This window comes from Octopus bimaculoides, chromosome 1, assembly GCF_046866305.1.
Source record: "Octopus bimaculoides isolate indiv1 chromosome 1, ASM4686630v1, whole genome shotgun sequence".
Lineage (NCBI taxonomy): Eukaryota > Metazoa > Mollusca > Cephalopoda > Octopoda > Octopodidae > Octopus > Octopus bimaculoides.
Window position 1 is genome coordinate 157,287,023 of NC_142928.1, and position 24,025 is coordinate 157,311,047.

General features: G+C 33.9%; 1 protein-coding gene across 23 annotated transcripts in view; it reads right to left on the reverse strand.

Moving 5' to 3' along the window:
* LOC106868437 (retinoic acid receptor RXR) overlaps positions 1-24,025 on the reverse strand; it is a 584,509-nt gene that overhangs the window by 292,387 nt on the left and 268,097 nt on the right. Inside the window, exons 1-2 of one of the 23 annotated variants that reach the window (XM_089361005.1) lie at positions 6,077-6,618; positions 4,944-4,987 (exon numbers count right to left, since the gene is read on the reverse strand). The exons of 16 other annotated variants lie outside the window; for them this stretch is intronic. The gene's annotated coding sequence lies outside the window, so the exon portion shown is untranslated. Of the gene's footprint in view, positions 1-4,943; positions 4,988-6,076; positions 6,698-24,025 lie in introns of those variants that run through there. 6 more of the 23 variants (XM_089361129.1, XM_089361080.1, XM_052971852.2 and 3 more) reach the window with 6 other exon arrangements.

Genomic DNA, 24,025 nt, shown 5'->3' on the forward strand with positions numbered 1-24,025 from the left:
CATCGTTCTTGATGAGTTGAAGAATCATTCTATTATAATTGTATTTTGGTAGGAATTGTAAAATTTGAACATCAAGTGTTGGCAATTGGTTGTTGTTGTTGTTGTTGTTCTTTGTCATGAGATAATGCTGCTATGGAGCAGAACTATGATTAAAAGCATTGAAGTACATCGCGGAACACGTTATCTAATATGTCCTATTCTTATTCAATACAATAAGGAGCGATTTGAAGGAGATTTTGTTGGTGTCATTCTAGCATGTAGAGGCTATTTAGTTGGTAGTTAGAAGGCTTGCTTGTAAGTTCATATATTTCAAGTCTTGTCAATTTAAAATTTTTTCCTTTCACCAAATCAATGTGTTGAGACGACGGTTGATATAAATTTTTTCACATTCCAAAAGAAAAAAAAAAAAAAAAAATCCCGCACAGAAAAATGGACAAAAAATAAAATTAAAAATATCCCCACAAAACAAAACAAAAAATATCTTACTTTATCACTTTAAAAATCTCTTACTATGATCTGAAGGAAGTCACGAAAATAGCCAAAGCCAACGAAAAGAAAGGTTCAGAAGGAATTGACAATTTATACTCAGACATGTGTAACAGAATCCAAAGCTCCAGTGTTTGCTGAGAATGACACAGGCTATTTCTATTGGGAGATATATTTCAGTTTGTAAAAGGGATCTCAGATACAATGATAGATATAAGCCAGCTAATTCATAAAAGTTTAAAATCTCGATTATATTTAAGAGGAAGACAATGTTTGAAAACCACTGGCATTGAATTAATATTAGACTAAGCTTTCTAATGACACTGTTATCGATTGTAGATCGTGAATACGTCTAAAACTCCGATTGGTACTTACACTTGGAAAAATCTAACCGAATCTCAATTTGAGCCAAGGTATTATATCTTTATTGAAATATGAAGTTAGATAAATTCTATATATGTTAGTGTTAGCAAATTTTATTAAGTCTAGGGATTTTAAAGCGGACATTTAGAGCACTTAATTATACCTCTACTGTTAACTATCTCAAGGCATATATATCTGAACGTTTCTTATCAGTGTATGATATCGAAGAGAAATATAACATTCAAAAGGACTAAAACTAATAAAAGTGTTAAAATTTTATAGATAACCAAACTGGAAAGTTTTTCGCAATATTTATCTAGAATAGCCTTTTAAATCACGTATCTCAATAGTCAATTAGTTATTGACATACTAGTGAAGTTTTTTCGTTTTCACGTCCAGTATTCAAGGAGTATCATCCAAGTAGGACCTACTCTTGTCCAAGCTACCTTCAGGGTTCGCAATGGCAAATTAAGAACTTCAAGAAAAAGAAGAAGAAAAAAATACACGTCAATTAAAATGACTCGCATACTTAAAGTTGCGAATCGTGACTTCCATAATATCTATCTGGACTGAAGAATTAAGAATTAAGAAATAAATACGAAGAAGCAGTTCAACTAGCTGTATCTCTTAAGTGAATAGAAGGGTTAAATTACAACTGTTATTGTTATTTAACCACAAGTTAACTCAGTTGAAACAGATGACCCATATCAAAGCCTTCTAACCATGCTCGTACAGTTTTATTTTCAGACGCTGTATCGAGGACATCTTTATCCAATGTGCCCTTTTCTTTTGTAAGATGGTAAGAAGTGGTTTAAGGGTAATTTGGTTGCTATTTCTAAAAGATCGAGCTACCACGTAGAGGTTCCACGAGTGTTCTCCATAAGTGGGACACGGACATTACTTCGTTTCAATGTAGTAATTTGGATACTTTTGAATTGTTGCTATGTACTTTTTTTTAAACAGTTTGATTTATTGCTGATTCATTGAATTGAATTTGTTAATTAATTTGAGAAATGGTAAGCATGCAACCAAGAAAATGGCCTGGAGTCGCAACAGAAACTTGGAAAATTGAATTATTCCTAAAATTACAAAATCATCTATAAATTTTAGCATTGTCCTTGTTTCAATAGAAACAAATAATAATTTTTTAAAAAATTATTTTAAATTTCTTTATAGTCATTTATAATTTAATACATTCTGATCGAGAAAATATTGAAATTAAAATCAAAATCTCAAATTAGAACTGGTTATTTTTTTAAAGAAATAGCACTGCTTTTTTTTTTTTACTCTTTTATCTCACAAAATAGTGTTTATCTTAGGCCTAGTTTTTAACGTTCGATTTATTTACTTTAACAATAAAATTGAATTCTAAATCAAATTAAGAATACAATTCTAGGTTTTCGTGATATTTTCGATTTCCTCATAATATTTCCATGCTGAGTCTCTAGAAAGTTCAATACTTTATTAGACATTCTGTCATATTCAGTTTTATTCGGTTAATCTTATTTAGCTCCAAACATTTTAATCTCTTTTCTATTATAGTTACTTCAAACCAGCAAATTATTCGCTGTTCTTAAAACTCTCTTCAGTTACCTACATATACGATTTCTTCTTGTCTTTCAAAAATCCTTTAATTTCCATTAGTTTTCTTTGTTCACACTAACTCATTCTAGTTCTTTAAATCCACTCTATACGTCCGTTCCTTGAAGCTTGTTTTCACTGTCCATATTTTATCACCATGCAGTGCGGTTGCAACACTGCTCATGCAATCTTTTGTACGCAGAAAAAAAAAAAAAGGAAAGAGAAAAGAAAAAGAAAAGAAAAAAGACCATTTGTTGTCAGCATGCACTGAAAATCTCTCAACTACTTTCAACAACATTGAACTTTACTAGTTTGGCTATCATATTGGCTTTTATTATTTGGTTACTTGTTAAGGTTATAGAACTTTTGTTATCTGCAGTAGAAAACTATTAACTATTTTGCGTTTATTTAGCTGTACTTTCTTCTGTGCTACGTATACACTGTCTGCTTGAGAGATCGGTGACCGAGAGGTACTGCTCTCTTTGGTCGCAGATTCTCTGACTGCTAATACTGAGGAAGTCAAAATTTGTAACGATTGCAAAAATGGCATTTTTAAAAAATCTCCTCTTCAACCAAAATAAAAAAAAGAAAATATAATATATATTTATATATATTTTTTGCCGTCGTTTGATATATTACCCTGTACAAACATGTACATAAGCTAAGGAATAAATATATAGTTATATATTGTATGTAACGTACGCTATAAATGCTATACAAAACACTGTACACCTATATCTGCGCGTGAAGTGTTTTGTATTTATATTCCCAGTGCTTAATACTTTGAAGAAGACGAACAAAATAGGTGAAGAAATGAAAGGCTATATGTACTTAAAGCGTAGGTTTACACGTCTGGATACACATCAGAAGTGGAAAAACAGATAGTATACATTTACATACACATGCATATGTTCACACAGACAAAAAGAGGTGCCAAGTGAAAGAGAAAAAAAAACATAATCAATGTAAAATGGAGAGGAAAGTTATCAAACAAAGCTGTATAATATACACGTAAGATATTTCTTTCTGGGTGCTGACATTTTACTGCCAGTGTTATGAACACATCATGATGTTTATACTGGAAACTCGAGCAAGGGGGAGGGCTGGGTGATTTTTAGCATTGGCAGTTTGGGGATGGGAATATTGTTTGAGTGTAGAAAATAGACAAATATATATAAATATATATATCTATACATTAAAAAAAACCCACCAATGAAATAAAAAGAAAAAATGCAGGCCGTCAGTGCTTTCGACCAGCTATTTTTACATACGTTAAGTATAATTTTTTCCAAACATTTTGTTAGATTCTTAATCAAGCAAAGCGAAATTTAAGACATCAAACAAAACTTAATAAAATTGTTGATAAAAATTGAAGTATATTCTTTACCGTACATTCAAAATCGAGTGCCGAATGTAAATTGAAAATATACGGTTTGAGGTTTAGCCATGAATCTACAAAATTGCTTTGCATAACTCCAACATACCTATTGTCGATAACATACGTATACGTGTGTATACGTGTATAAATGCATATGTATATATATGTGTGTATGCGCGCGTGTGTCTGTATACGCACATGTATATGCATATATATATATATATATATATATATATATATATATATATATATATATATATATGAACACTGGGGCTTACACTCACACTTGTATCCATGCATCCATTTGGTAGAGGCGATTTTCATTATCACAGATAGTATATATATATATATATATATATATACACATACGTACACACACACATACACATATATACATACATACACACACACACACATATATATATGTGCACACAATATATATATATAAATCTCTCTATATATACACATATATATTTATATATCTCTCTATATATATACACGCAAAATAAATAATACATATATATGTATGCTGTATGTTTATACGTAAATACATGCATACATATATATGTATGCTGTATGTTTATACGTAAATACATGCATACATATATTATGCATATATACATATATATTTGCTTTATACACATAAATACATAAACACATAATGCGTTTGTACGACTGTTTATATATGGTATATTAATATATGAATGTATATATACATATATATATGTGTGTAAATATGTAAATATATTTATATATCTATATGTATATATATATGTATGTATACACGTGTATATATATGTACATAAGTATCAATATATAGATACTTATATATACGCATATATACATATACATATTTATGCATGTACATATATATATATATATATATATATATATATATATATGTGTGTGTGTGTGTGTGTGTGTGTGTGTGTGTGCTCATACTTATATACATAAAACTACCAAACACTATGCTTATATATATATACATACACACATATATACACACACATGTTTATGCTTATATATTTGAAGAAATGTAAATCTATTTGCTTAAATGGAATTAAGGTTATTTATAACACATGTCCATTTTTGAAGTGTTTGTTCCCTGGGCAATTTAATAAAAGACAATGCTTACTTCTGGTAGTCATCTAGCTTTCCATTCCATCAGACTTTCACCAACTACCAAAAAAAAAAAAGTATTCGAAAATGGTAATTCAGTTTCACCATCTTTTACATTGCTATATTTCATGAACAGCAACTTCCTTTAACAAATACACCCACAATATTTCTCTACTGGGTGTAGCCGACGGCATTTATCAATTGATATATATATATATATATATGTACGCATGTATGTATATATATGTACGCATGTATGTATGCATGTATGCAAGTACACATGCACGCATAAATATATACACTTGTTTAGCTATAGATTTATTAATATACATTCAAGTATATTATATATATATATATATATATATATATATATATATATATACTTATATGTATAGATATTTACTATATATACTTGAATATCTGTATATATATAATTAATGTATATATAACTATGCATGTATGCATATATATGTTTAACTATGTGTGTGCATGTATGCATGTATATATATATATATATATATATATATATATATGTGTGTACGTATATATGCATATACTCATTTATTATTTGTATTATATATATATATATATATATATATATATATATATATATATATATGCATGTGTTATAAATATTATACTTATTATGCACGTACTCTATATATATTACATATATTTCTTATATATAATAAATTTGTAAATGTGCAAATGCATACGTGCACGTATAAATATGTGTGTATGTACATACATAAATATACATATGCAAACATACGTCTGTACACATACCTACATATATACATTATCTATATCGATATATGTATGCATTTATATCTATGTCTATGTTTGTTTTTCGATAGATATATAGCATATCTGTGTTTTCAGACAGTAGGAACAGGACTATCAAATATATAGTGTTTACTTTGACAATGTTTTTGTAAGCTTGTCAAAAGAAGAAATCCTTAACGTACACTGTACTACGCACAGAATTATTGATGATTTAGCTAAAATTTGCCGCTGTAACCTGGTGGCTGACGATATAGCTGAATCAGCAATTTATAGAGTTTTGTATTAAAAATAAACAAACAAATTTAGTCCGATATCATAATATGGTTTACTGTGAGTAGTAGTACTTGATAAAATGCAGTTTACCTTATTTTCAATAAAAACACGTAGGAAATGGCTTAAATGATAAAATCAGGTTTGTTAGAATCCAGTACTCAGCAAAAAAATTCTCTTCTAATTCCTTGTGTTTTCTTTTCCCCTCCACTGAGGATTCTCATCCAATTTATTATTACTCTCTTTTCCGGAAGTTTTCCATTTTCTCAGAGTTCTTGCATTCTTTTTTCTTTTCTTCCAAAAGCGGAAGTTATATATTTCTTTCGAGTCGTACACTTCTTCCCGGAAGTGTAAGTGTTTCTCTTTCATACCTGTATATTTTCCCGGAACTCATCTTCTTTCTGCAAGTGGACAGAGTTTTCATTCTCCATTCTAACTCTTCTGAAAGCGGAAGTGTCTCTTTTTCCCATTCTATATAATTTCCCATTTTATATGAGATGTCCAGTCAGCTTATTTCGTTTCTTTTTTTTTATCCAATCGTTACAAAAACTTCACTTCTTGTATTCTATTATGCAACAGCACTAATATTTGTTAATTATTTCCTTTCATGTAACTCAAGACGTTCTTTATAATTCAATGCTAATAACAACTGAATTACAAGGCCCCCAAGAGCGCTTCATTAAGGGAAGTAACTCATAATTATGTCACTTTTGCATAAGAAAGTAAAATTACTTGAGAACAACCCTGTCAACTTCAATATATTGGATACTACAAAACGAAAATTATAAATGTTGAATCGATAGATGGTTTCATTACACTATTATTACCAAATAATATATCATTGAAAGTAGCTCCGAAAGCTGCTGAGATCAGCATTTATTTCCAGTCATGTGTGTAACAGGCAAAATACTGTGACATCACTTAGGCCATTTTAGGTTGATGATATCTGATATATTTTAATAAATAAATCATGCTAAATTAGTTTGAATGACTGTAACATGAACATTCTCTATAAGCTACTGAACCGTATATGCCTAATTTCTAACAAAGTCAATATTTAGCTTAAAAACAGGAAAAAATATGTCTATGTACGGTATTTAAACACATTTTGACTGTCAGTACGTTCTTTCTATTCACTCAACCGCAGAAACTATATTATCTCACACGGTGGTTATGATAAATAGTGAATTGTTTGTCGCCTTGTATGCAGTAGTATCTAATAATGGGTGATCATTCTGTTAGTCATACAATATAAGGCCGGCAATGTATTTGAACATAAAAAACTCTGTACCAGTATACCAATACTAAACCCAACATTTCACACTTCTTTTCTCAAACAGCACAACTAAATTTTCTGTAAATTCATATGTTTGGGAGTTTAAGTGCAAAGGAAGCTGTTGATGAGAATAAGTATAGAGTTACAACTTTTGATGGGTTTAGACATAAAGATGTTGTTTTTGTTCAACTCAGAGTTAAACTTAATCGAATAGATTTATGATCATTGCAGCCGTGATCAAGCTATATATTTTCCAGATGTAACCCTTTCTCATGCTAGAGTGAGGGATTTGAGAGAGGTTTGGTTGCTATTTCTAACAGGTTGAGAGATCACAACAAGGCTCTTCGTTGGCTCGATATAAAGATAGTTCAGTGTAATATCTGTCAGCGAGGATGAAAGTGAAAATATGATATTTATTGAACCATATCACATATTAATATAACAAATGAAATTAAGGCGGTCAACAGACAGAATCGTTAGCATACTGGGCAAAATGCTTAGTAGCATTTCGTCCGTCTTTACGTTCTGTGTTCAAATTCCTTCAAGGTCGACTTTACCTTTTATCCTCTCAGGGGTCAATGAAATAAGTAACAGTTGAGCACTGCGATAGATGTAATCGACTTAGCCCCCTCCACCGAAATTGATGGTCTTGTGCCAAAATTTTAAATCAACATGTCAGATAAAACTGTAACTGGACGACCAGGTTGTAAGTACGAAGGTACTAAAGAATAATATCAGGTTGGAAAGAAAATCTCGTCGCATTTTTGACATGATCTTTTTGAGGGCACTTTTACAATACTTACGTTGAAATAAGCATTAATGCTTTTCTTCATTTCTTTGCAGATTATTTTAAACTGTAGTAGTTAAATTCGTATAGATTTTACCCTTTTAAAATGAGTTTGGATCATACTAATATCTGCATGCTGTTTGCAATTCAAAAGCTCTTCAGCAATGGAAGCGGCAGTCAATATTCTTTTCGTCTATGAAAATGAAGCTTTAAATGTCAGGACATGCCTACGAAGCTTTGGCACGTTTCGCTCGGGAAATTTTTCTCTAGCAGATACCCCTCGATTTGGACGACCAAGTTCTATCAATATTGAACTTCTGAAAACCATAGCTGAGGAAAATCTAAAGTAAGCAGTATGAGAATTAGCAAAATACTTCGATCATAAAACACTTCTATGAACCAGGAAAAGTATCTAAACTTGGCCAGTGAGTCCCTCTTCATCTGAGTGCTTCTCAGCTTAATCAAAAAAGTTTCCTTCTACTCATCGTTGTAAAGTTGACTTGCTACCGAACCTTCATTGAGTAGAATCAGCACATTGAATATTTTCTGACTAATACAAATTACAAATTACCCTTCCGTTATATAATCATACCCAACGAAAATAATGTTTAAGTACCTATGAAAAAGGAGAATCCATCTCCAAACCAGAATTACGCCCGAAGAAAGTTATACTCTGTGCTTTGGTGGGTTATGAAGGGCGTCGTCTAAAATGTCAAACCAAAGTGAAATAGTTAATGCGAAGTATTGTCGTCAATTGGAAGCATTGTACAAAAGTTTGCAGAAAAAGTGCCCATCATTGGTCAATGGTAAAAGGGTGTTGCTCTTACACGATAATGAAAGATCACATATTACTCAAGTCACTCAGGAAGAGATTACGACTCTAAATATGGAAGTTTTGCCTCGTCCTCCATACTCTTCTGATCTTGCTCCATCTATCATCCTTTCAGATCACTGCAAGACTATTTAGAAGGAAAACAATTTATTAATTATGACGAGGTTAAAGATGATATCGTGTGTTTGTTTGCTTCGAAACCTAATAATTTTACGGCCGAAAAATTAACAATTTGCCAAAATGATGGGATTGATTTATCAAGAGAAAACATCTTAACTGAACATAGCAATCAAAACCTGGGAAATATCCTGACTAAATATATCAATCAAAACTTAAGAAGCATTTGTTTCCTTCCCATCTTAAAATGCGACTTTGTTTCCCGCCTAATACGAAGCTATATATAGATATGTAATGACCCTATATTTTATGTACCGAATGTTAATAGACAGTATGTATAGAGTTGAACGTTGTGATATCTCTATGCGTTGTATTGTATACAATTGAAGGGTAATTTGCAATTTGTATCAGATAGAAAAGATTCAATGTTGAAATTGCTATTTTGTTTACATATATACACACACACGTATATACGTATGTATATATACATATACATATATATACATATATACATATATATATATATATATATATATATATATATATATATATATATATATATATATATATATATATATATATATATATATATAATATATATAATATATATTATATATATCTAATATATATATTATTATATATATATATTATATATATATATATAAAATTAAATAAGGTATTATCACCATTATTGTTATTATTATTATCATTATCATTATCATTATTATTATTATTATCATTAATAATAATAATAATAATAATAATAATAATAATAATAAAGTGGCCAGCAAGTTTAAACCTGTTTAGGTAAAATATACAAATAAATTAAGTAGGATATCAGGATACCACTTGCTAGAAATAGGAGCTAACATGCCAAAGCCGCAAATTTCTCACTATTAAAATACACACGGTCAATGCAACAAATATAACAAATAGGCTTACCTTGTATAAACTACGGAAGCAAGAAAGACAGATACATACACACACATACATAAATATAATTAACATTGTGTATTGACTGTGTGTTAAGTAGCTTGCTTACCAACCACATGGTTCTGGGTTCAATCCCACTGCGGGCCGACCAAAGCCTTGTGAGTGGATTTGGTAGATGGAAACTGAAAGAAGCCCGTCGTATATATGTATATGTATATATATGTGTGTGTTTGTGTGTCTGTGTTTGTCCCCGCAACATCGCGTGACAACCGATGGTGGTGTGTTTACGTTCCCGTATCTTAGCGGTTCGGCAAAAGTGACCGATAGAATAAGTACTAGGCTTCCAAAGAATAAGTCCTGGGGTCAATTTGCTCGACTAAAGACGGTGCTCCAGCATGGCCGCAGTCAAATGACTGAAACAAGTAAGAGAAAAAGAGAAAATATGTATGTATATATATATATATATGTATGTATATATATACCAGTAAGTTTAGAGTTCCCTTGTCAGAACGGCATTAAACGGAGGCTTTCATGAAAAAAATATAAGTTCCAGAATCATTTGAAATTTTGTAGAGATCATAAGAGCTGGACAAAGGAGGACTGTATTAAAGTCATGTTTAATAATGAAACATATATCAGCAATTTGTATCTAGTGTTTCTTTCATTCGTCGTCAGAGCACAGTAGCAAAAGTCAAGCAATGTCAATCACTTATGATACGGGGGTCATTTCTGCAAAGGGAAGAACTCGTATTTGGACAATGTGTTAAGGTACAACTACATCAATTGTAACTACCAAACTGTAAAACTTACCTGGGTAATCTGAAGAAGAAGTTGCCTACTCAGTCATCCATTACAGTGCCATATTCCAAAAGAATAGTAGCTTAGAGATAACATTATTATTTCTCTCTTTTTTGGGGGGGGGGGGATGGCCAGGATCATTGCCTGACCTGAACCCCATAGAAAATTCATGGGATCATATAAAAACGAAAATTGCTGCTCAAAATGCTTCATCGATAATTTCAAATATAAGCAGGCGATACTTCAGCTCTGACCACAGGAGATAACAAAAATTACTGCAAGAATTTGGTTGAAACCCTGCTTCATCACATAAACGCTGCATAAGAAGCAAAGAGACATCATATCAAGTATTGTGTAGTATAACATTCATGTTTGTACTTTTGTAAACTGTTCTAAGCTTATTTGCTTATTTTAATATATGATATATTTTTGGTTTTTCATCTACCGTCTAGATGTGTTCAAACGTTTGACAAACATGCCCGACCATTGTCATTTCTGAAGTAATGAAACCAATACTAGTTCGCATTAAAACCCAGTTTATATTAAACGATCTTTATCGCTCACATCTCAAAAGATGGAATACTATTTTAGTTGATCCCACCTCTAACAGAACAGTCTCTCTCTCTCTCTATATATATGGTTTGTTTGTTGGCACTCCGTCGCTTACGACGTCGAGGGTTTCAGTTGATACGACCAATTAACGTGCAAGTGGCTGAGCACTCCACAGACACGTGTACCCTTAACGTAGTTCTCGGGGATATTCAGCGTGACACAGTGCGACAAGGCTGACCCTTTGAATTACAGGCACAACAGAAACAGGAAGTAAGAGTGAGAGAAAGTTGTGGTGAAAGAGTACAGTAGGGTTCGCCACCATCCCCTGCCGGAGCCTCGTGGAGCTTTAGTTGTTTTCGCTCAATAAACACTCACAACGCCCGGTCTGGGAATCGAAATCGCGATCCTATGACCGTGAATCCGCTGCCCTAACCACTAGGCCATTGCGCCTCCACATATATATGGTTATACATACATATACATGCATATGTATGCGTGTGTATATATTTGTTGTTTGGGGCACCACTTTGAAGAGTTCTAGTCGAACGAATCGACCCTAGTACTTAGTTTATCGGTATATTTTGCCGGGCAGCTAAGTTACAGGGACATATACAAACCAGTACCAGTTGGAGACACGCACCAACACAAACACACACACATGTAAATGTATATATATATATATATATATATATATATATATATATATATATATATATATATATATATATATATATACATGTGTGTGACTGAATATGAATAAATGTGTTTGCATGCCTATGTGTATGTGTATGTGTCCATGTGTGTGTACTGTTTCACGTATTTGATTGAAAAGCGCCAAAAGTGGGGTGGTCCTGCTGACCATACGGAAGGGTTTCCAGTATTGTGGTTGATTTAGAAGAGCTTGCAAAAACCTCTGTGTAGCTCCTGCATTTTGTGCGTGGTGTAAAACATCTCTGATGTTTATTTCACCTATTAAATTCTACTGTTATGTCATAATCACTTGTGACGCAACTATATGTATGTATGTATGTATGTATGTATGTATGCATGTATACATACATATATACTTGCGTTTCTTTGCATGTATTAGTATTCGTGTGTACGTGAAATTTTCTCTCTTCCTACCATCTTAATTTTCTTTTGTCTCGTTTCCTCCACTGGTTAAATGTTGTTCACACACAAAAAAGGCATATACACAAATACATGTATAAAGATAGATAGGTAGATTGATAGATAGGTAGATTGATAGATAGGTAGATTGAGAGAGAGAGAGAGAAAGAGAGAGAGAGAGAGAGAGAGAGAGAGAGAGAGAGAGAAAGAGAGAGAGAGAGAGAGGTGTATGCATGTCTATGCTTATATACATCATTTCTAAAATGTCGTTTTTAATTTTCGCTTCAACATTCTTTCAAAATATCTCTTAAATATTCCATATCAGCATTCTTTCAAAATATTCTTTGAACATATATCAATTCCAAAATATCGTATTAAATATTTTGTCTCCACGTTCTTTCAAAATAACTTTTAAATATTCCATCTCAGCGTTCTTTCAAAATATCATTTAAATACATACATATATATATATATATCACTTGCAAAACAAAATATCGTTTGAAATAAACAAGATTAACAACTTATAATATACCCAAAGATGAAATATATCGAAAGATAAAGAATTTTAAAAAAATATCCAACAATTACGAACAGAATATCCAACAATTACGAACAGAAAATACAACAACGGACGAAGAAAAAATATTATATCCCAAAATGAATATACAATTATTTAACAAAGAGAGCAAAAAATTGATGTAGAATAAATATCCTAATAAACAAACATACACCCAAAATAAGTGGAAACAGAATGTACAAGAGATAAAACCCAAATAGAAAGCCTAAGAATGGAAAGAAAACACAAAAACAAAACATAGACAAAGAGTAAGATGGCCAAAAATGACAACAAATGAAGATACAGGAAATAACCAAAGATGAATCCGACTAAAAATACAATATTAAAAAAAAAAAATAATAATAATAAAGAAAACAGCAAAAATATAAACAATTCACTTCAAAGAACGTTGAACTAGGTGTTTTTATATATAACGTAAATACATCTTTAAAACATAAATAATCCAATTTTTGTCATTATTTCCGTTGTTTTGTTGTACTGGTTCAGCTAAAGATACTTTTTCAACACCGCGTGGGGTTTATACATACATATATACACATGCATGCAAATTCGCCAGTTGTAGCGACGTGGACCATCATGTTATTCTTAAGAATGACTGATGACTTGCGCGATGACTTTGTTTGAAGCGATTCCTATTTTATTAAAAAAGCACATTATATTTTTATGATAAAATATTATTAGGAATTGTATTAAAAAATTGTTAAAATATTTTGTGAATCGCAGAAGTACGTAAAACAAAGTTATTGCAGATAAATTTTGGTTTCAAATTTTGGCACAGTGCAGGCAATTTCGGGGGAGGGGTACATCGATTACATCGACCCCAGTGCTCAACTGGTACTTATTTTATTGACTTCGAAAGGATGAAAGGCAGAATCAACCTCGGCCGAATTTGAACTTAGAACGTACAAACAGACAAAATGCTGCTAAGCATCTTGCCCTGTGTGCTAACGGTTCTATCAGCTCGCCGCCTAACTAGATAAATTTTAACAACAAAATCTTACATGGACCCCGGTTGAGAACCGCTGGTTTAAAGTACAGAAGAGTTGTGCACGGTCAGCCTCACTCTCTTGTCCCTGACCATCTTCAGTCCACTGGCACAGACTGAGGATGGAAACAGAAGCAGTGGATGACCAAGATGTCTTATTTATTCATCGTGCTCTCTGCACTTCACAACATGTTGCTGCAGTCACCTTTCTTTCCGTTGAACTATGAAAGTTTCTTCCGCAGAGTCCGCCGGATGCAATCTTCAAATGGGTCAGAGCAAAACTGGGAACAATAGTAGTTAAGGGGTGGGTCCACAATCTTCAAAAAGCTGGAGCTCCTCAACCAGGGCCCCCACTACCAGATGCGGCTTAGATTTATATCCAGGACATACATACATACATACAAGCTATATGATGGCTGCCCTCTCAGTTTCGAACGTAACAACACTCCTTTGATCTGCGTTAGTACATTTTAAGGATCATGAACATAATGTAACTGTTCAAACCTGCCAATCAGCGCTACTTTTTACTGCATGTTGAGTACTACCACCTAATTGTATTTACATGAACAATGCTAAAGTTTTTTCAAAATTTTTTTAATAAAATTACTTCAAGTTTACATACAAGGTTTACGAGACCAGCTAGCGAGAGAAAACTGTATCACATACATCACACGTGTATTGAATTGTGTTGCAAAGCAGAACAACTTGATCTTTTCGAATATGAACGTTTGCACGAAGAAGAGTAAATACGATTTCTTTTACAAATCTTTGTGCTCTGTGTTATGTCTATCTCTGTCTGTCTGTCTCTGTCTCTCTCTTCAGCATTCTCGGTTTTCTGCAACACGACCTCAACATCTACAAAATTTGACACTTAGGCCGGATTTTAATTAATCCTTGCACCTAAGCTTTTGGTTTTGAAGGTCTGTGTTTGCTATTCTGTGAATCTCCAGATAACACTTGTTTCGGGGATGGTGAACTGTTTATGCTAACTAAATGACCACATCAATTTAGACAGTCTTTTTTTTTTTTACATGATTAGAGTCTCTATACTAGACAGCGCAAATGAACAACATACCATGCATCCTCCTAAACTAAAGAAGAGACGTGATCAGTACCAGGCGTAACTCGAGTAGACTGGCACACTATTTGATATAATAAACACGGAAATATGTATGTATGTATGTATGTATGTATGTATCATCATCGTTTAACGTCCGTCTTCCATACATACATACATACATACATACATACATACATACTCACACACACACACACATACACATACACATACATGTATATGTATGAGTCTTACATAAATGCATTCAACGTGGGTACGTATGAATGTATGTATGTATGCAAAGCAAACGAATGTCTTAAGTAAATTCTAAACAAGATATCAATGAAAGTAAATAGATTCCTAAGAAACAGTTTCCCTCCCTCTTCATGAATAGTATTCAAACTGACAATAGATAGATATAATGTAGACAAATAAGGCGAAGTCCAACTAGTTCAGACGAAAAAAAATCATCTTAAACCAGGCTTTATCCTTCACTATATTTACAACACAGAATTGTTTGTTTTAAATTTAAAACATAGCCAACATAGAAAGCTTTTAAAACTCGTTTGACCTTTGTTTTACATACAATAAAAATAATAAAAATGGCCATTAGTCCATTAGTTAATTAAATATAATCTAATATGCAAGTTTACTGTGTATGAACTTGGGTTATTATTGAGTTTTGTTTTTTTGTTTTTAAATTGTTTTTGCACTTTATCTATATGACTGTTTTGTCTGGTCATTTAGATAGATAAAAGTTTGAGGTTGTTATAGTCATTCTTAATGATGATGACGTTGACGATGACGATGATGATGCTGTAGTTCTTTATGATGATGATGACGGATGATGGTGATGATGATGACAGTGGTGCTGGTGATAGAAGTGAACATGGTCATGTGATGAAGATGATGCCACCGAGGTCGATTTTGACTTTCATCTTTTCTGGGTCGATAAAATAAAGTATCCGTTGAGCACTGGGGGGGGGGGGGGGTCAATGTAATCGATTCCTACCCCCATCAAAATTGCTGGATTTGTGCCAAAATTAGAAAGACCCATCATTATCATCACCGTTGTTGTTGTTGCTGCTGTTTTACGTTCTGAGTTCAAATTCCTCCGGGATCGACTTTGCCTTTCATTCTTTTGGGGCTGATAAAATAAGTACCAGTTGAGTATTGAGTTCGAAGTAATCGAGCACTTGGACGGATAAAATCGACCAGTCCCATACCTAAAATTTCTGGCCTTGTGCCTATAGTAGAAATTATCATTATTATCATTATTATTATTATCATTATCATCATCATTATTATTATTATTATTATTATTATTATTATTATTATTATTATTATTATTATTATTATTATTATTATTATTATTATTATTATTATTATTATCATTATCATTATTATTATTATTATTATTATTATTATTATTATTATTTAAGGCGTCAAGCTGGCACAGTCGTTAGCATGACGGGCAAAATGCTTAGCGGCATTTCGTCTGTCTTTGCGTTCTGAGTTCAAATTTCGCCGAGGTCGACTTTGTCTTTCATCCTTTCCGGATCGAGGAAAAAAGTACCAGTTGAATACTGGGTCAATATAATCGACTAGTCCTCTCTCTCAAAATTCCAGGCCTCATTCCATTAGTAGAAAGGATTATTATTAAGGCCTTGTGCCTATAGTAGAAAAGATTATTATTATTATTATTATTATTATTATTATTATTATTATTATTATTATTCATTAAAGTGGCGAGCAGGCAGAATCGTTAGCTCGCTGGCGTCGATGTAATCAGCTTATCCCCTCCCCCAAAACTTCTGTCCTTGTGGCAAAATTTGAAATCATTATTGTTATTATAATTATAGTAATGGTGGTAGTAGTGGTGAGCCTGGGGTACCATCTAAAAGAATTTTAGTTGAACGAATTGACCACAGTACTTATTATTAAACCTGGTACTCATTCTATAACCGCTAAGTTACGCGGGGATAAACACATCAATACCGGTTGTCAAGCGGTGGTGGAAAGTAAACACACACACACACACACACACACACACATATCGGATTTTTCAATTTCCGCTAACCAACTCTGCTCGAGGCTATAGTAGAAGACATTTTCCCGAGGTGCCACTCAGAGGGACTGAACCTGGAACTATGTAGTTGGGAAGCAAACTTCTTACCACACAACCACGTGTTTAGACCAAATTCCAATAAATTCCCTGTTAAGCGATAATTTTCCCGTAGGGGCTCCCTAAAAGTACCTGCAGATGCTAGGATTACACAATTTTAGGGACTATGTTATGTATGTATAGAAAATTAAGAATATGGAATTAAGCTAAAAGAAAAAGTCACAAAAATGTATTTGCATATAATTTAGCCTATTTCCTCACAGAACCCTTAGTGACCTCCACGGATGGAATCCTGGTTGGGAATGCTCTTCAAGGTCAGTCGATCTGCTAGAAATAACTGCCGAACTTTCTTCAAATCGAACATTGTCTTAAATGAAAACAAACGAGAAAAAATTCATTTTACATAATGTTGTTCTACATACCTCTGAAAGACGGGAATGGCACGACAGGGTTCTTCAGATTAATGATCTACTCAGTGTTCACTTGGGGCTAAACAATACACACACACACTGGCACACACACGCGCACGCACACACACACACACACGCACACACACACACACACACACACGCATATAAACACTTACAAATTACAAAATGAAACAATAAAAAAGTAAAAACCTGAGACAGCGAGGAGGATCCTAAGTGGTCGCTCGTGGGTTAGCCACGACTGGAAAATCTTCGATTATAGTTCTGATTAACCAGGATTGATCTGGGTTATACAACAACAAATATTTAAAAATCAATCTCAATGTTTATAATTCTCAGTTTAAAGCCACATCTTTGTTTTGAACGATCCTCTACATATGGGATCTTAATCCTACCTATATGGAATTCTTGGAGGAGAACAGCTTTAGTTTTTTGCAATTCTACATGAGCTTATTCATTCTTATAAGATTATTAATTTGAAATAATAGCAGTAATGTCGAATCAGAGTAGGTGGTTAACTACTATTCTACATACCTCTGCACATTAATTACTGTCTTGAGTTTTGAAACTCATAGGGGCCGGTTAACAGGTTTCCATGGTGTATATGTGACCGAGGTGGAGGCGCAATGGCCCAGTGGTTAGGGCAGTGGTTAGGTCATAGGATCGCGATTTCGATTCCCAGACCAGGCGTTGTGAGTGTTTATTGAGTGAAAACATCTAAAGCTCCACGGGGCTCCGACAGGGGATGGTGGCGAATCCTGCTGTACTCTTTCACCACAACTTTCTCTCACTCTTACTTCCTGTTTCTGTTATACTTGTAATTCAAAGGACCAGCCTTGTCACACTGTGTCACGCTGAATATCCCCGAGAACTACGTTAATGGTACACGTGGCTGTGGAGTGCTCAGCCACTTGCACGTTAATTTCACGAGCAGGCTGTTCCGTTGATCGAATCAACTGGAACCCTCGACGTCGTAAGCGACGGAGTGCCAACAATGTGACCGAGATCACAAACATTCCACGTGAACGGGAATCCAGTTCGTTGCAGGGTTTCTCATTAACAGCTGAGTGGACTGGATCAATGTAAAATGAAGTGTTTTATTCAAGAACGCAGTGCACTGCCTAGTCTGGGAATAGAAGCCACGATCTTGCGAAGGCCGGTTACCTGGTTTCCAAGGCGTATATGAGACCGAGACCGCAACATTCCCCCTGAACAGGACGTCAGTCTTCTACAGGGTTACTCATTTACAACTGAATGGACAGGAGCAACGTAAAATGAAGTGTTTTTCTCAAGATCGCAGCTCAACGCCTATTCTGGGAATAGAAACCACGATCTTGCGATCGTGAGTGCAATGCCCTTACCACCAAGCTACACGTCTTCATCTCTGTTTAGATTAACCCATTAATGTTTGAACCGGCCATAACCGGCGAAAATGTTCTATGTTTTATGCTAAAACTGACCAAACCTAATCTCTCACATCTTCCCTACAATGTCATTCTAAAAGTATACAAAGGCACAATCGAAATCTTGAAGCTACAACATTAATTAAAAACAATGGAAATAAATAAGCATTACATTTGACAAAGAAATCTGAACTCTAGAAGATTAATGTTTACAATTCATCTTAATAAGTGAAGCAGTAAGTTCCCCTGGACGTTATTGTCTCGAAACCTAGAACTCATAAGACGGGTTATCCAGTTTCTATGGCCTACAAGCAATCGAGATCACAGCTTTCCTCTAAACAGGATACCAGTTCGTCGCAGAGTTACACTTTTACAGCCGAGTGGATTGGAGCAACGTGAAATGAAATGCTTGGCTCTAGAAAACTACATCGAGTCCTACGACTCACAAGACTTTTCAGTCGGGTCCTATGGCCTATAAGTGATCGAAATCACAGATTTCCCCCTGAACAGGACGCCAAGCTAAGTGGAATGAAGCGGGAATCGAAACCAAAATCGGTCTGGGAATCGAAACCGCGATCTTGCTTACCACTAAGCTACGCGCCTTCATCTCTTTTCTAAAATGGAACAATATTTTTAAAAAGTATTTTTAAAATGTATGTTCTCAGATACTTTAAATGATTACATTCATGTCTTCCCATTTTTGAGAATAGAATTCTTATATTTTTTTCTGTCTTTTATTTATCTAACTATAAGAAGGATCAGAGATTTAACTAGGGGTCCTACTGAGAATTCCATAAAAATATATTCATGTAACTATAGGGATATCGCCAACCTACGATGTAGCTAATTAAAAAACAAAAAAAAAAACAACAACAACAGCACAAAAAAGCCTCATACTGTATGACGTTGGTATACCGACTTAGCAACGTACTGTTATCAACGCACACATATATACGACAGATACTAATTAACAGCTAACTGATGTGCACTGATATATCGATAAGGCTGTAATAATCAACACAGCAGCTCTCACCAAAATCGACAGTGGTGCCACATATAGAGCGATAGGCAACACTGTGTTACAAACAAAGGGGCTACTCATTACGGAGATACCGTTGTCGGAAATATGAACCCGCAGACATCAATAGGAGCTGATGCACTGCTTAACTAAAACAGCAACACTCGCCAGCAGGGATGCAAGAATTTCAATATCTGATCCAATCAGCTTTGTCCAATAAATGCGCATGCGCACACACTCACATATGCACACATCTTTGTGTCTCTGCATTTATACACGCACAATTACTATGTACTAATAGATATGTACAAATATATTTTTATATGCGATATATATATATACATACGTGTGTATGTGTGCGCGCGCGTATGTACGGGTGAATACACTCATACACACACACACACGCCAATGCATACGCACATACATACATGCGCACACACACACACACACACACACACACACACACACACACACACATATATATATATATATATATATATATATATATATATATATATATATATACAGATAGTTTGATAGATAGATAGATAGATAGATAAACTCATACGTTTTCAATTTACAAATTTAGTGTTCAGCATATTAGTATTTTTATCATTTAAAAAATAATGAGAATTTGAAATTTCAAACTTTCGCAAGTAAGATAACATATTTGTAAATTATCAATTCTAAAACGGATATTTAGAACGGAGGGACCTAGAGTAAAGAATAAAACCTTGTCTTAGTTAACTCAAATTGGTTACCTCGAAGGAAAGAAATTTCATATCATATTGTAACTTATCTAAAAATGACGGAAATTTGCAAATTTCAACAGGACGGGGCTAATCAAACCTGCCAAATTTCTAGTACAAATAATTAGAAAATTGTCATAGTCGTGTAACTCCATGCTAACGTTGATGAAGTCTTATGGCACGCAGTTTGTCGGCGGCATGTCGAGGCGTGACTCACTTTTCACTTTGCTAGTGAGGTAGGTGAACCCACCTAGTTAAGGCTGTACAATCCAAAAAGTAATTTATAAATCAAATTGTTATTGTTGCTTAACACCTCCAGAAAGATTTCATCGAGAAGACATATGATCAAAGGCGTTCCATCTTTGATCATCCCATCGTTTGGCGTGTATGTCAGGGAGTGCATTGTCTATCAGGGGCTACATATTTTCTATCTAAAACAGTAGCGTGTAATTTGGAAGAGGATTGGCTGCTATTCCTAGCAGATCGTGTTATCGATTAACGGGTAATCAAGTTATTTGAATATGTGGATATATATATTGCGTTGACAAGACCCGTCTAAAGCCCAGACGCTAGCGAAAAAATAAACGTATTTGTAAAGCTCGGAATTGCCTTGCGCTCGGCTCCCCACCGCAAAGTTAACAAGAGTGGACTGCACCACAAAATCAGGTGGTGAATAAGCAGAGTTGTTAGAGCATACTTTTTACCAGGTCTGTGTGTTCTGAGTTCGAATGTTGCCGGAGTCAGCTTCGCATTTCATGATTTCGGATTCGATAAAATAAAGTATCTGTTCTGGTTGGTGAAGTGGTAGAATTTTTAAGTACAGGACGAGTTGTTTCGGCACTTTTTGCGTTCCGAGTTCTTGGATAGGTGACATAACCCTTTAGTATTCAAATTACTCTGACAAATGTAATGCTTATCTTTCACATTATTTTGAATTAATCACGCATTATCTCATAGTTTCAAGATTCCAATGTAATTGTTTATTTTTAGAATGTCATTGTAAGGTAGGCGTGAGAGGCCAGATTTGGCCAGTTTGAACAATGTAGAGGTGGAATACTTTGGGTAGATATGGCCAGTTTAAATGCTAGAGGGTTAATTTATCTTCTGGTTTAACATCACCACCAAATCCTTGGGTGATTTTAGCTTTAACTGATTCCGTTGTAAATACTTTAGCTATATCACCTGTTCCTCCTCACAAGTCTCAGAATCTTTGAAAAAAGAAAAATGTAGTTATGGGTGCTGAACTTCTGTCCCTAACTAAAACGTATAAAAGATAATTTATTAGATTTATTTAAAGCTTAAACAAAAGGGGGAAATAGAACCAAGATAAAAAGTAAAATAACTGATATGATTTAGTAAAGAAGAACTGGACGGCACTACATAATACCAAAGATCCCATCTCCTTCATCTCCAATAAGGCTCCAGTACTCGAACAACTTGGGTTTCAGGGGTCCACAGCTATTCGACATCCTGCCAAACAATCTCAGAGATTTTCGAGATTTTCGAGATGTGGAGGTCTTCAAAGAGCGTCTGGACAAATTTTTATCTGAAATATCAGACGAACTAGCTTCGCGGCAAGAAGCGCATAGAAGAGCGGCTCCATCCAATTCCCTACTTTACCTAAAACAGTAAAGAAAGGAAAAGCACACACACTGAAAATGATGCTCCAGCATGGTTCCAGCCTATGACTGAAACCAGTTCAATTTGTGTAAAATATTACATGCATTTACATACAAAAATAAATATATCTATACATAAACACACATACATACATGCATGCATACCTTCAAGGCCTACATACATATTTATACACACCTACCTACCTACCTACCTACCTACCTACCTACATACATACATACATACATACATACATACATGCATGCATGCACGCATACATGCTTCTTTAACTTTGATTCAAAATGCCGTTTCCTGTCCTTCGGTGATGTAGGCCTTTGCCAACTTTTGCCACTTGCTCCAGTTTTGTGTTTCTCTAACACTTTAGTCCCAACTGCCAAGATCGTCTCGCCAACCGATTTGTTAAGGGCTCCGACTCGGTTTCTAGTTTTTAAAGGCCCAGTTGAGTAACGTCGAGGGTTAGTTATCGTCTGTCATTGTCATCACATAACCTGCCCAGTACCACTTCAACATGTATATACATTCAAGAAGGCCAAAGACACCTGTCTATTTTCATATCTTCTGTATTTATACTCCTGCAATGTTGAGGATAATTTTTATTCTAGTGAGATCGAGGCATTATTCTTAAGTAGCAAATGAGAATTTTTTTAAATGTCAGATGCCAGGTCGTAGAACTGCATATGTCTATTACTGGTATGCATTCGTGGCATACTCTTTTTTTTGGAATGATGGTGACGTTGAACTTCGAGGTGCTATCTCGACTAAAACAAATTGCTTTCTCGGCAGAAAAACTGATATTCAGTGTAATTCTGCGCTTGATATCCTATTCCTTGTATCTCCAAACCATTTCATTTTATTTACACTTCTGCTGTAATTTCATATATATATATATATATATATATATATATATATATATATATATATATATGCAACATTATCTCTCTATCTATCTATACATACATTTGCATATATATATGTAATGTATATATGCATATATGCAATTTATATATATGCTTATATATATATATATATATATATATATATATATATATATATATATATATATATATATATATATATATATATATATATATATATATATATATATGCATGTGTATGGGTGCGAGTTGTGTGCTTGTGTGTGCGAGTGTGTATGTGTGCAGTGTGTGTGTGCGAGTGAGTTTGTGTGTACGTGCGAGCGCGCACGTGTGTATTATATTAGCTGAATATTATTTAAGAGTAACACTTCGCTTTTGCGTTTCCGATTGCACAAAAATCTTTCAACAAATTAGATAGATGAAAGATAGAATTGAGATTCAAGAAGTTTCAACTTGTAAAAAACTAAATCCACCTATTTTTTATGTATTGGGTTCGTTTGTCCCCGTTTGTAAACGTACACTTTCACCAATCCATTCACACGCGGGAATACACATATTCACACACTCACAAACGTCTACATTGGTAGTGGTGAAATTTGTGTAATATGACATTGCTTAAGATATTTTATGGTTATATGAAAAATGTTTATAATAAACAAAAGACAACAGACTTGCTATATATATATCTTCATCTTGCCCAGCTCACGGTAGATATTGTTGGCATTTTCTTTAAAGATCTTGTTTTGCCGAAAGAATTAGCTCTGCTGCATTTGTTGAGTATA